Raw genomic sequence first — 12,483 nt, 5'->3', positions numbered from 1 at the left:
CCGTTGAGGAACCACAACCCCTGCCAGAGCTTCAGGCAGGTGGGCGGGTGAGACCGCAGGGGACGGTGAGACAAATATCTCAGCTCCTCACTCCCTTCCCTGCCAGGACCCCTGCTGGCCAAGCCTGACCAGTTGAGAAGTCAGGAACTCAAGCAATGCTGTCTGCATCAAGCAGCCTCCGGGGCCAGGGCGACCCAGAGAAAAAAGGCGGCGAACATCATCACCCCGCCTGCAGCCCAACAGGGACCCAGCTCACAGGAAGATGGGATCCAGGCAGGAAGAAGCGGGAGCGAAGGGGCTACACTGACCATAGGGCGAGGATAGGAGGAGGGCAGTTTTTGGGGGTAGTGATATCAAATGGTGACATGAAACCAATTTAGTACTTGATACAAATCACTAATCTCGCTCCAGCCTCCCCTCTCTAGACTGCAGCCCCTTGGGGTGGGGATTTTGTCTTGTCCATCCTGGACATCTAGCGTGGTGTGCCTCTGAAGTACATAATCAGAACTTATTGACTCAATAAGGGGATAACCAGTAAATGAGTGAACAAGCCTACTCACAGCTCATGTGCACACCCTGGGCCCCCATCAGAAAGCCCCAGTGAGTGAATCACACATAACACTCCTACAGGAGCTTTATTTCAGCCGTCCAGCACCTCAGATTTTCCATGCAGCCGTTCAGCCCCTGGCCGCCCGAGCCCACGTCTGTCTCCGAGCTGGCCAGAGGCTGTGCTTTGACAGCCCCCATTCAAACGTGCCGTGACTTCATTTGGCTCCTCTTGATGAGGGAATCGGGGAAACAGCAAGTGACTTCATTTCTCACAGCAGCCTTCCTGTGAGCTTTCTCCGGAGAAGTCTTGATCCATGGCAAACAGTCTGTGGTACTCCCGGTTGGAGCCCCTGGCAAGAGATGGGAGACGGGAGTGACGGTGCCAAGGAGGAGCTGAAGGATCGTCACCCTGGGAGCCACATCTCTGCGCTGCTTTTTCCAATGGGCCATAAAGACTGAGGGAGGCAGGGGGAAGGGGGCAGAGGCAGCTGGGAAAGCACACTCAAGTTCCCAAATGGAGTCACTGCGCCAGGCCCACCTGGTGGAGCGATTAAGCACACTCTGGGGGCCAGGCGGCTGGCTGGCTTCGTGATCCTCGCCCTGCCACTTGCCGGCTGTGCAACCTTGGGTAAGATGCGTCACGATTCTGCCTCAGTTTCCTCATCTTAAAAAACATATGCAGAGAATACTAATACCTACTTCGAATGGTGGTAGGCAAGAGGTGAGTTTAATAGCCATGAAATATTGAGCAGAATACATGATCCCTGGTCAGCCCTACATAAATTTCATTATGTGAAATTGATCGGGACACTTGGGTTCTAGCCTCACAAACTTTTTTTTGGTAGTAAGTCCAGCCTTGGATACTGCTTCCGTTTGCTGTGAGAAGTGAACAAATGCATATGACAATTAGAACTTGTTAGAGTTTGTTATTTGTCGTCAAGCTTGCCTATGTTCCTGATGGAGCAGGGGTGGGGGGATGCCGTCAGTCGTCAGGTTCTGGTTATCTGCCTTGCTGAGGTCCCCTGCTTGTCAACATCATCAGCTCTTTGGGTGGTTAAAGCTTTTGCTTGACAACATCCAGACCTCTCGCAGTCCCTCCCACACAGCAAGAGCTGGAAGAGCTCGGCTTTTGAAAGCAAAACTGGTCCTTCCCTTCCTACCCACAAGGCAGGTGTAGCCGGTGGACACAAGTTTCCGGAGAGGAGAGGGCACCTCCATATCAGCCCACTTTGCATTTGGGTGGGAGGGGAGAGGCCAGCCTGGGGCAGGACAGTGGAGAGTGGCCAGATCCTCTGGGCCAGGGCCTCAGAAAGAAATGTATTTGTCTTTGTCCTGGAGAGCAGAGAATGGAAACAAACCCATCCCAGAGTCCAGTATGAATGTGCTACCACTTACTACTACCAATGTGATCTCAAATAGTTACCATAATCTCTTTAAGTCAGTTTTTCTCATCCTCAAAATGGGGATGGTGGTGGTTTAGTCACTAAGTCATGTCCAACTCTTTGCAACCCCATGGACTGTAGTCCACCAGGCTCCTCTCTCCATGGAATTTCCCAGGCAAGGATACCAGAGTGGGTTGTCATTTCCTTCTCCAGGGCATCTTCCCAAGCCAGGGATGGAACCCTGGTCTCCTGCATTGCAGGCAGATTCTTTACTGACAGCCACTAGGGAAGCCCCAAATGGAGATAATTATATCTAACTCAAAGAGTTGAAGGGAATTTCCATGGCGGTCCAGTGGTTAGGGCTTGGTGCTTTCACTATCGCGGCCTGGGTATAGTCCCTGGTTGGGGAACTAAGATTCTGAAAGCTGTACAATGCAGCCAAAAAAAAAAAAAAAAGAAGGATGAAATCAGTGAGATATATAAATCCTTTGGTACATGGCTAGTCCAATACTTGGTAGTTGTTATTAGCTGGTATTTTGTGTTGTTTGTACACCATCCCTCTGAGAGATGGAGAAGTAGTGCTGTTTTCCAGACTGCAAAAGGTGGTGGCAGCAAAAGCGACTCTCAACTCTGCTTTGTTTACGTTTTCGTTATGGAGCACATAGTAAGTACATCATTTGTTCATTCATTCGTTCGTTCAAATATTTACAGACCTTTGCTTTACAACAAATGTTTACAGACCTTCATCACTTTGCTCACTTGTATTTATCTTACTCTCACCGTTACAGTTCACGAGGGCACGGGCAGTGGCTCATGGGTTCACTGGGTCCTTTGTGCATACTTGCTAGGTGAGTGAGAGCGTGGAGCTCCAGGTGTGCAACACTGAAACGGGCTAAGGAGGCGGGGGCAGGAGGCCTGCATTCTAGGCTCCATCACTCCTCCCAGAACAGAATGGTCCTTTGATCTTGAAGCCTGCATACACCTTCCTTCAGCTGTGAGACACTGGAGGATCACTGGAGACTGGACTCAGGGAACCTCTTCCCCAGTGGGTAGAAGTCCATTCGTCTACTCCGTGTCTCTGAAATCCCTGGAGAAGGGTTTGAGTTCCCAACTCTGAGGAGCACAGCAAATGACTCAAATAACAACAATGTTAAGAAAACAATGACTAGAAAATGGAAGGAGGTGCTCTCGCTCAGTCACTTACAGAGGAAGGAAAATGCCAACTTGTGTATATTAGCTTATGCGTGCATTAGTTCTCAGTCCTGTCTGACTCTTTATGATCCTATGGACTGTAGCCTACCAGTCTCCTCTGTCCATGGAATTCTCCAGGCAAAAACACTGGACTGGGTTGCCGTTTCCTTCTCCAGGGTATTTTCCCAACCCAGGGATCAAGCCTGGGTCTCCTGCATTGCAAACAGATTCTCTACCGCGTGAGCCATGTATATGTAATTATAGTTTATGTAATTAACACAAAAGAAGGCATGGTCCCAAGATCCTGCCTTCCTGGATATTGGGGATTCTCATATGTAAGACATACTAGGTTCTTTTTTTTTTTTTTGCAGAACTGGAGTTTTTATTCTTTAGAACAATTTCAGTTTTTATTGTTACCAATAATTAACAATAAAACCAGTATCATTTTATGCCTCCACATTTAAAAAAATTTTTTATTATAGTTGATTTATAATATTGTGTTAGTTTCAGGTACACAGCAAAGTGATTCAGTTATATGTATATACACACTTTTTCAGATTCTTTTCCATTATAGGTTATTACAAGATATTGAATATAGTTCCTTGTGCTATTCAGTAGGACTTTGCTGTTTATCTATTTTATATATAGTAGCGTGTATCTGGAGAAGGCAATGGCACCCCACTCCGGTACTCTTGCCTGGAAAATCCCATGGACAGAGGAGCCTGGTGGGCTGCCGTCTATGGGGTTGCACAGAGTCGGACACGACTGAAGTGACTTAGCAGCAGCAGCAGCGTTTATCTGCTAACCTTGAACCTGTAATTAGCCCCTCCCCTTTCCATTTTGGTAACCATAAATGTTTTTCTGTCTGCAAGTATGTTTCTAGTTTGTTAATAAGTTTATTTGTATTAGATTCCTCATATAAGCATATAATATTTGTCTTTCTTTGTATAACTTACTTTGCTTAGTGTGATAATCTCAAGGTCCATCCATGTTGCTGTAAAGGGACTTATTTCTTTTCTATGGCTGAGTAATGTTCATATATATAATATATATGCCCATTTTTGCCCACAGATCTCATTCCATGTGGTCCAAGCTCTCTAGAGACCTAAGAGTTAAGGGAGAATCATAGTATTCAAAAGGTAGAAAGCGAAAGTGACACTCACTCAGTCGTGTCCAACTCTTTGCAACCCCAGGGACTATATAGTCCATGGAATTCTTCAGGCCAGAATACTGGAGTGGGTAGCATTTCCCTTCTCCAGGGGATCTTCCCAATCCAAGGATCAAATCCAGGTCTCCCTGACAGCCCAAATATCCATCAGCAGAAAAGAGGATAAACAAAAGTAGTATATCCATATAATGGAATATTATTCAGCCATAAAAAGAATGAAGCACTGATAGCTGCTACAACATGGGTGAGCCTGGAAAACACTGTGCTAAGTGAAAGAAGCTGGTCACGAAGGACCACGTAGTGTATGATTCCCTTCATATGAGATTCCAGAACAGAGGAATCTGTCGAGACAGAGAGCAGATCAGTGTTTGCTGGCAGGGCTATGGAATAAAGAGGGATAAAAAGAGGGTGGTAAAACACTTCCCTGATGGTCCGGTGGTTAAGACTCTGTGCTCCCAATGCAGGGGGTGCGGGTTCAATCCCCAGTCGGGGAACTAGATCCTGCATGCCACACCTAAGACCTGGCACAGTCAAATACATTTTTCTTTAAGAAAAATGGGGGAGTGCTAATCTCATAAGTGTATGAGATTTCTTTTAGAGGTGATGAAAATGGTCTAAAATGGACTGTGGTGATCATTGCACGTATCTGTGACTCCACTAAAACCACTGAATTATATACTTTAATAGCAAATTATATGGTGTGTGTGAATTATATCCCAAGAAACTTGTTTTAAAAAAAGAAAGGGAGAAATGGAGACGGGGCAGTTGAGATGGAGCAGGAAGGCCAAAACGAAGCCCAGGCACTGTCTGTCCTGGCAGCCCCCCAAGCCAAAGCCTGCAGATCGCACAGGCAGTGTTATGGTAGCCCCCAAGCCACGACTCAGGAAGATAAATTGGCCCCAGAGGTATGGGACTGGGTCCCTTCTCCCCTGACAGCTCCCTCTCTGTGTTTTTTCTGGCACAAGAAACATTCTGTCTTCTTGTATAAATAGGGGAAATTTATGACAGTTTTCCCCCTTCTCCTCCCTGGTGGGCTACTAGGAAGAGGCTGGGGTGGGGGAAGGAGGGAGACATAAATGTGGGAAGACTAGAGGGAGGCAGGGAGCTTGGCTCTGGCCCGGCTCTGCTCTGCGTGTTGGACCATCTGGGTGAGAAGGCGGCTGGAGCAAAGATGCAGCCCGTTGGTTCCCAGGCACAGGGAGGTGGGGCTCCGAGGCAGACATCCAACAGGAGGACACAGGGGAAATCAGGGAACTATGGCCTGGCCATCCCAGAGTTTTATCCAAGGAGATGCAGGCTCCCCCTGCCTGGTTGGGGTGTTTTTGTCCTGTGATTTGTTGAGGAAGCTGATATGGTGATTAGAGAGCCCATCCTGGATTCAGAAAATGACAGAAAAACTGTGTGATCTTAGGTAAGTCACTTCCTCTCTCTGGGCCTTGTCCGTAATTAAAAAAACAGGGGGGAAGAGATTGAACTTGCAGGGGGTTTCAAACTGGTTTTCTTTCTCTAAATAAAACTTTATGTAGCAACCCAACATCTAACTCGGGTGTTCTGCTGAACTTCTTAGGTTGAAGTGAGGGTGGGGATGGAAGATACCTAGGTCCCTTGGTGATAGGAAGGGGCTTGGCCGAGCAGAGATGATCTCCAAGGTCCCTTCCATCTCTGTTCTTAGGTGGGAAGGTATATGAAGAAGGATGATGGCAAAACTGCTATTAAAAAAAAGTCTCAAACACAGTCACAAATAGAAAACATATTTATTTATCGTATGACGGTCTGGAAGGGAGCCATCCTGGACGGCAGGTGGCTCTGCTCGACCTGGTCAATCAGGAACTTGGGATCCTATCCTACCGCGGTTTCGCCTTCTCTTAGGGATTTCTCCTCAACTGCACAGTCACAGCTCAGTCTCAGGCACGTCAGCTCCAGCTCATAAAAAGAAGAACTTACCAACATCTTAAGGCTCTGATGCCATTCCTCGACTTACATTCCCTCTGGCCCCCCTGGCCAGTGGAGTGTCCAGATGGGAGGTGCTGTGCCCTCGCAGAACAAGAAGAAAAGGCGCTTAGTGGAGAGCCCAGCAAGTCTGAATCCAGGGCTCAAACCACCCCCAGCTGAGCGGCCCTCTTCTGCCCCTCCTCCCTCTGTGGAGGAGAAATTGAGTCCATTGTCCAGAGGACAGTGTGATGCCCAGTAAAGTCCCCCCATCCACCCCAAGATCAGAGTCCCAGGAAAGTGACTTGGAGGCCTCCTCTAGAGAGAATACCCATCTTCTTCACAAGGGTGTGAGAAAAGCTTCTGCCCCCACTGCCCCCTGCCCCTCCCCCTCTCTATCTCACCTTATTCTCCAACTCCTGTTATGACTACAAATAGTGGGCAGCAGGGTGACCAGAACTCTGAAGGGAAGGAGAGACCAGGCCGGGGAGCTGCATTTTGCAGGCGCCCAGGTATGCTTTTGGTGCCAGGCAGACCCGGTTACCACATGCATGACTGGAGGTGGGGATTCAGTTCTCAGAGCCTCAGCTGACTCCTCTGGCTATAGGAATGAGCAGCTCACTTGTCAGCGTCACCACAGGCATGAAACAAGAGTAACAGATCCACCCGGCACAGTCTGCGCTAAGAAATGGTAACCTATTGTACCTGGTGCCAGAGAAGTCAATCTGATCCAGACCCTCTGGCTTCACCCAGCCTTTGCACAGTCAGTATTTCCCCACCTGCTCTGCCAGTGCACCACTTCCATCCCTCTTCTTTACTTCCGATCTTCCTTCCCCTCTTATCTAAATCCTGATCTGTACTTTCCTCCTCCAGGAAGTCTTCCCTGACTGAAACATTCTCACTCCCCACCCTCATCTTCCAGCAGCTCCATGGTCCTGGCCTCGTCCGTGTCCCAACTTTACGTGTGTCCTACCTCACCCTTCAGAAAGTCCCACCTCTCTGTTCAGAAAATGTGCAGCAATGGAAGCAAGTTGAGATTTGTCATCAGGCAGGTCAGCATTCAGATTCCAACTTTGCCACTTCATAGTTTTATGATTTTGGCACGTTACTTCATCTCTTTGGACCTCTGTTTTCTGGGCTCTCTCCAGTGGGGTCAGGGATGTGGAGGGTGGTACCTAGTTAGACAGTATTTATTAAACTTCAGTCCCTTCTGCTCGACCCAGTCTCCCCCAACCCACACTCCTGGGGACTGACTCTCTACCAAAGGAGGGTATTAGACCAAGAAAGCAATCTTCCCATCACAGCCCTCCAGAGGAAAAAGAAGTGACTTTCCTTTGTTTGAAGTCTCTGGTCACTGAGAGGGGACCACCAACCCAAGAGCCAAAGCAGAGGCCAGGGAACTCAGGTGTCCCAGCTCCCAGGGCCCCAGGTCTCACTGTCCCCCTGCTCTCACCACATGCACCTGAGTTATTAGACCAGATCCAGGGATGGGGGTGAGAGGGCTGACCTGTTCATGATCCCAGAGAACCCACTGAACCCTTAACCTCTAAGAGGTTCTGTGACCATCTCCAAACTCCCCAGCTCAGAAAAGCTACAACGTCAGTAACAACTAGCTTTGTACAGTTTGTACAATGCTTCCCACACAACTAACACTGGTCCAGACACTTCACACATATTAACTCACTTAATCCTCAAAACAGCCTATGAGCTAGGTACAAGTAAATCCATTTGCCAAATAAGGAAACTGCAGTGTGGCAAGGTTAAGTAACTTGCCCAAGGTCATACAGCTAGCATGAGGCAGGGCTGAGCTTCAAATCCAGGCAGCCTGTCTCCAGAATCTGTGCTTTTAGCCACTATGCTAGTTTATTGGTAGTTTCTAGGTGCCAAGCATCGTAGAAACAGTAAGTGTATTTCATCTCATCACGAATACCCCACTGAGACAGCTACTTCAGAACCCCTAGCTGCTTTGCTTCACGTCCCAGCCTCCCAGCTCCTCCTTCTCTAGGGGGGGTTTGGAAATACTAGCACCTTCCTTCACAAAGCTACTTTACCCTCGTCACCAGCACCCAGCCTCGTGCCCCAACTACTCCCATTCACTTCTGCCTCTTCCTCTTGATCCTCGCCTCTCAGCCCTCCCTCTCCCCACAACATCCCCAAACCTTTCTATCCCTTCCCCTCAACTCCCTTCTGCCTTCCCCCAAAGCTCCAACGGGATCAGATAAATTTCACCTAAAAAGACTGTTAGATGGTCCCCAATCAGGCCCCCACTGCGCGTGGATCTCATGCCCCCGGGGAGGCACCGCAGTGACTGCGCTGGAGTCAGAAATAAAATCCTCCTCGTCCTCCCCCGCCCCCCACTTCCCATCACTCATCTGGGAATCTAGGGCGAAGAAGGGAGCTAAAGTGCAGAGCGTTCATTTAATATTAACAAATTGAAATGAATTCTTTTAATGCCAATTAACTTGGAGCGGCCCCTTATTAATAGTAATTTAGATTCATACTTGGGAGAAGCAGGGACGGGGGTTGGGCCGAATGTGCCCAGAATGTCAATGTGACGACAAAGCTGGGGACTGATCGGGGAGGAGCAATGACAACGTTACTTTGGCCAAGTTGGGCTGTTTCCCTCAGAGGCACAGACAAAGTCAGCAGAGGTGGGGCTTCGGGAAATGAAATTTCTCTCATCATTTGATTTTGGTACCTGCAGTGGATCTGAATAGGCTGCAACTGTATCACACTACTTTGATGATTTTTACTTCACAGTAATGCTAGAGAGAATGTCTTCAGAGCTGGAATTTACCCCAAACTCTCCTAAACCAGACCCCACTGACCCGAAGTGATCTAGTCCCCAGGCCAGCCCTCTCATTCTTTGTGTCCATTCAAAGCTAGAGCTGGAGATCAGAATGGGGTCCCCCAATCCCTGCCCCCTCCACCTTATCAGAAGTAAAAGAGGGAACTACATGTTGTGTCTCTCTTCTGGGAATCTCTCCCAGGAGGCAAGAGTCCCAAGAGGCTGACCCTGAGCTCACAGTTTACATTTAAGGGAGGGGGGAAAAAAATCTGTTGGTACTTTGCTTAGAATTCAGGGTCAAGATGAGAACTAAAAATTCAACTTTGTGTCCTAGAGACTTGCCCAGAATAGAGCCAAGGAGAAAGAGCTTGGTCCCAAACTACAAAGTCAAATAGCAGTTCTGTTTTCCCTGATTTTGCTGGCTTGGGGAGTCGGACTAGAGGTGCCCAGAGCCTCGAGTTTAAGCTCTGACATAAGTAGGACATTTTCTCATCAGGCATCCCTCCTTGCCCTTGGGTGAATCGAATTTGATGCTGGGAATTGTGGAAGTTGAGGGTGGGAGTTCTGAAATGGAGGAGGCAGGAGGGGAAAGGGGGTCGGACAGGGTAAGGAAATATACAAAATGGTGAAGTGTATAAAATTAAAATTTTAAAGATGGTTTAACAAACTAAAGTTTAAATTTCAAGAACAGGTCAGGTTTTTATTAATAGAAGAGGTAAACTACATCAAAATTGAAAGATAAAAATTGAAGACAATGCATACAACAGTTGAAGTAAATTGTCCTTCAAAAGAGGGGTCAGAATGAATCAAAAGAGACCTCATTCACACCCCCATAGAGTTTCCCAAACAATAAATTCATTTACAAAACAAAAAGAGAAATCAACACAAAAGTAACCCTTGGTCCACACTAGGAGGAAAAAAAAAATTGCGAAGATTCAGTAGCAGCTGAAAACTAATGAGGGAGGAGAAAAACAAAAATGAATAAACTTGAAATATGTTAACTGGTTCTTTGTAAATACTGAAACTGGAAGATGGGATGGAGAAAAGCACCCACTTGACATCATCAGAAAAGTGAAACTTGCAAAAACAAAAGGGTAACTCATCTCTAAAGTAAACTCTCTTCAAATAGAATGCTCCTCTCCAAAAGAAGAGAATAGAAAATTGATCCAAAAAGTACTAGTCGTCCTCTAAGGAAAGTATATTAACCTGAACTTCATCTTTCCCCAAATCTGAAATTATATATATATATATAAATACAAAAGGATTATATTTTTTTCAACTAAGAGAAAAACAAAATCATATTAAAATTGTCTAACGGGGCAAGAAAGGCGACGCTTTTTGCAGGTGCCAGAAAGGATGGGGGAGGGGGTGGTTGAAGGGTGGAGGACCCGCTTACCTTGCTCTCGAGCAGCGGCTGTTGGACAGAAGTGGGTGCGGGACCCTGCAAGTGCCTGCGGGGTTGGGGAAAAAGAGGATTCGGGGATCCCGGTGCCCCGCACAAATAAGGTGGGTGGAAGGACTGGGGGCACCCATTTCCCTCCCTCCGCCCGCCTCCCTCCCTCCAGTACCCAGGCCTAGAGAGCTACTGAAAGTTACAAATTGCTTCCATTATTAGCTCATCCCGGGCGGCCTGGTCATTGGCCAACCCCGGACCACGTGGTCCCTCGTACCAATCGATCGAATTTCTAGTTGCAATTCTCTGTACGTCCCTTGGCTATGGGCAGGGACGGGTGGGGGGAGCGGTGGCGCGGGGCCTGGGGAGGGGCTAAGAAAAGGGGTCACTTTTCCCCCTCACCCTCCCTCTCTGCGTTGTCCGGGTCCTGAGTGTCGCCCCAGAAGGGGCTTGGGGAATGTTGTGGGTTGGGACACACCGGGGAGGTTGCAAACTGGAGGAAGAGAGGGACGACGCCAGGGACCCAGGGCCCTCTCCTTCCAATTCCCGAGCCTGCCCGGCCCCGCAGGCTTCTTCCTCTATAGCGCCCAGTCTCCCCTGGACGGTCCCCAGCTGGCAGTCTGACCCGGTACCCCGGGCACTTGAGCGTCATCTCTCCGGATCACTGCTTGGGCCCCCACCTTGGGGAAGATGCACCCGAGTCCTGCTTCTCAGGGGCTCGTTCTGAATCAGGCGCCTGCGCTCTTAGGGGGCGCCCACCCCATCCCGACCGCCGAGTTTGCGCCCCTCCTCAGACAATGTGAGAGACCGACAAACTTTTGAATGGATTAAAATCCAGAGGAGCCCCGCCGGAACAGGTGAGCTGGGTCTGGGAGGGGTGCGCTGGAGCCTGAAAACTGTCTTCCCCATCTCTGCCTCTCTCCTCACTTCATCCCGGCTCCCCTGCTGGCAGATAATGATCTACCCGACCTCGGGGGAATTTGGGCTGCGGTTGGAGGAGCCACTGGCAGAGGAGTGGAGCCAGAGCAGCTTTCCTCACCCGTTTGGGGACTAAGGTGGCAATGTCAGAGGATAGGGGATGCTTCTGAAACTGGAGAGAATGGGAGAAACTGGGCGCTTGGAGACCCGTAGGGTCTGAAGGTGATCACTTCTTTCCCTAAACGCAACTTGCAGGAACTTCAGAAAAGTTTTTTGAGGAGATGGAGATGGGAGCAGAGTTTGGGTTTTGAGGTTTGAAGTGGGAGAGAGGGCCCTGCTTCTTATATCGGAGGAAGGATGCATTTGTTTATTTCTCCATCACGGCTAATTACGGATGTATAAAAACCCGGACAGGTCCCGAACATGCTCACCCAGCAAACTCTTAGAGGCGCTTAGAGATCCCCAAAGGGCTTTCCCAGGAAAGCGAGAGAAGTACCAGCCGCAAACGGTAGTTTTCGACTCTGCCTGGGTAGGGGGCGGGGTATCGATCCAAAGCATCAGCTCGCGACCTTCTCGGGGGCCCCCTGCTGCCCCTGGGAACCTTTTGCTGATTTTAAGTTAGGAATGACATGAATTTCTTCTTCTTCTTCTCCTTTTAACTCCAATTTGACTCAGAGACCCATTTCCCCAAGATGGAATCCGGGGAGCGTCCCTCCCCACCCCCCAGCAAAACCACCTTCCAACTTCTTCCGTCCCACTCAAGAAGGTCAGGAAAAGACCCCCTACCCCTTCCCTGGGGCTGAGATTCCAGCCCCCCTCCCCAAGAGAAGTTCTAGGAGGAAAAGACTCTTCAAAAGGGAATCAGAGAGGGTGGGATCAGAGGGTGGGACTGAACTTGGGGGCACAGGTGGAGAGTGGGCAGGCTGGTGTGGAAATGGGGGCTGGCCTGCCAGGTCTGGGAAAGCCGGGAGAGTGGGGGCTATGGCAGGTGTATAGCAGGACCCAGGGAACTCTAGAGCCAGGCAAAGGGAGGCCCAGCCAGGGCGGAGGGTCTCCATGGTGCTGAGGTTTACCCGTCTGACCCAAGGAGCCAGGCAGGATGTGGCTGGAGCCTTTGAACAGCTTCTTGGAAAAAGCCAGGAGGGGCTGTGGATCCCAGGAGAGA

General features: G+C 49.1%; 1 long non-coding RNA gene across 1 annotated transcript; it reads right to left on the bottom strand.

The window, feature by feature from the left end:
• Window positions 1-6,025: 6,025 nt before the first annotated feature.
• On the bottom strand, window positions 6,026-10,636 carry LOC133247272 (uncharacterized). Its single transcript, XR_009736349.1, has 3 exons — window positions 10,404-10,636; window positions 6,624-7,394; window positions 6,026-6,428 (listed from the first exon to the last, which is right to left on the bottom strand). It is a non-coding gene; the product is annotated as an uncharacterized LOC133247272 (long non-coding RNA).
• Window positions 10,637-12,483: the final 1,847 nt, after the last annotated feature.

The sequence above is a fragment of the Bos javanicus genome, chromosome 5 (genome assembly GCF_032452875.1).
Source record: "Bos javanicus breed banteng chromosome 5, ARS-OSU_banteng_1.0, whole genome shotgun sequence".
NCBI lineage: Eukaryota > Metazoa > Chordata > Mammalia > Artiodactyla > Bovidae > Bos > Bos javanicus.
This window is presented reverse-complemented; position numbering and strand designations above follow the sequence as displayed.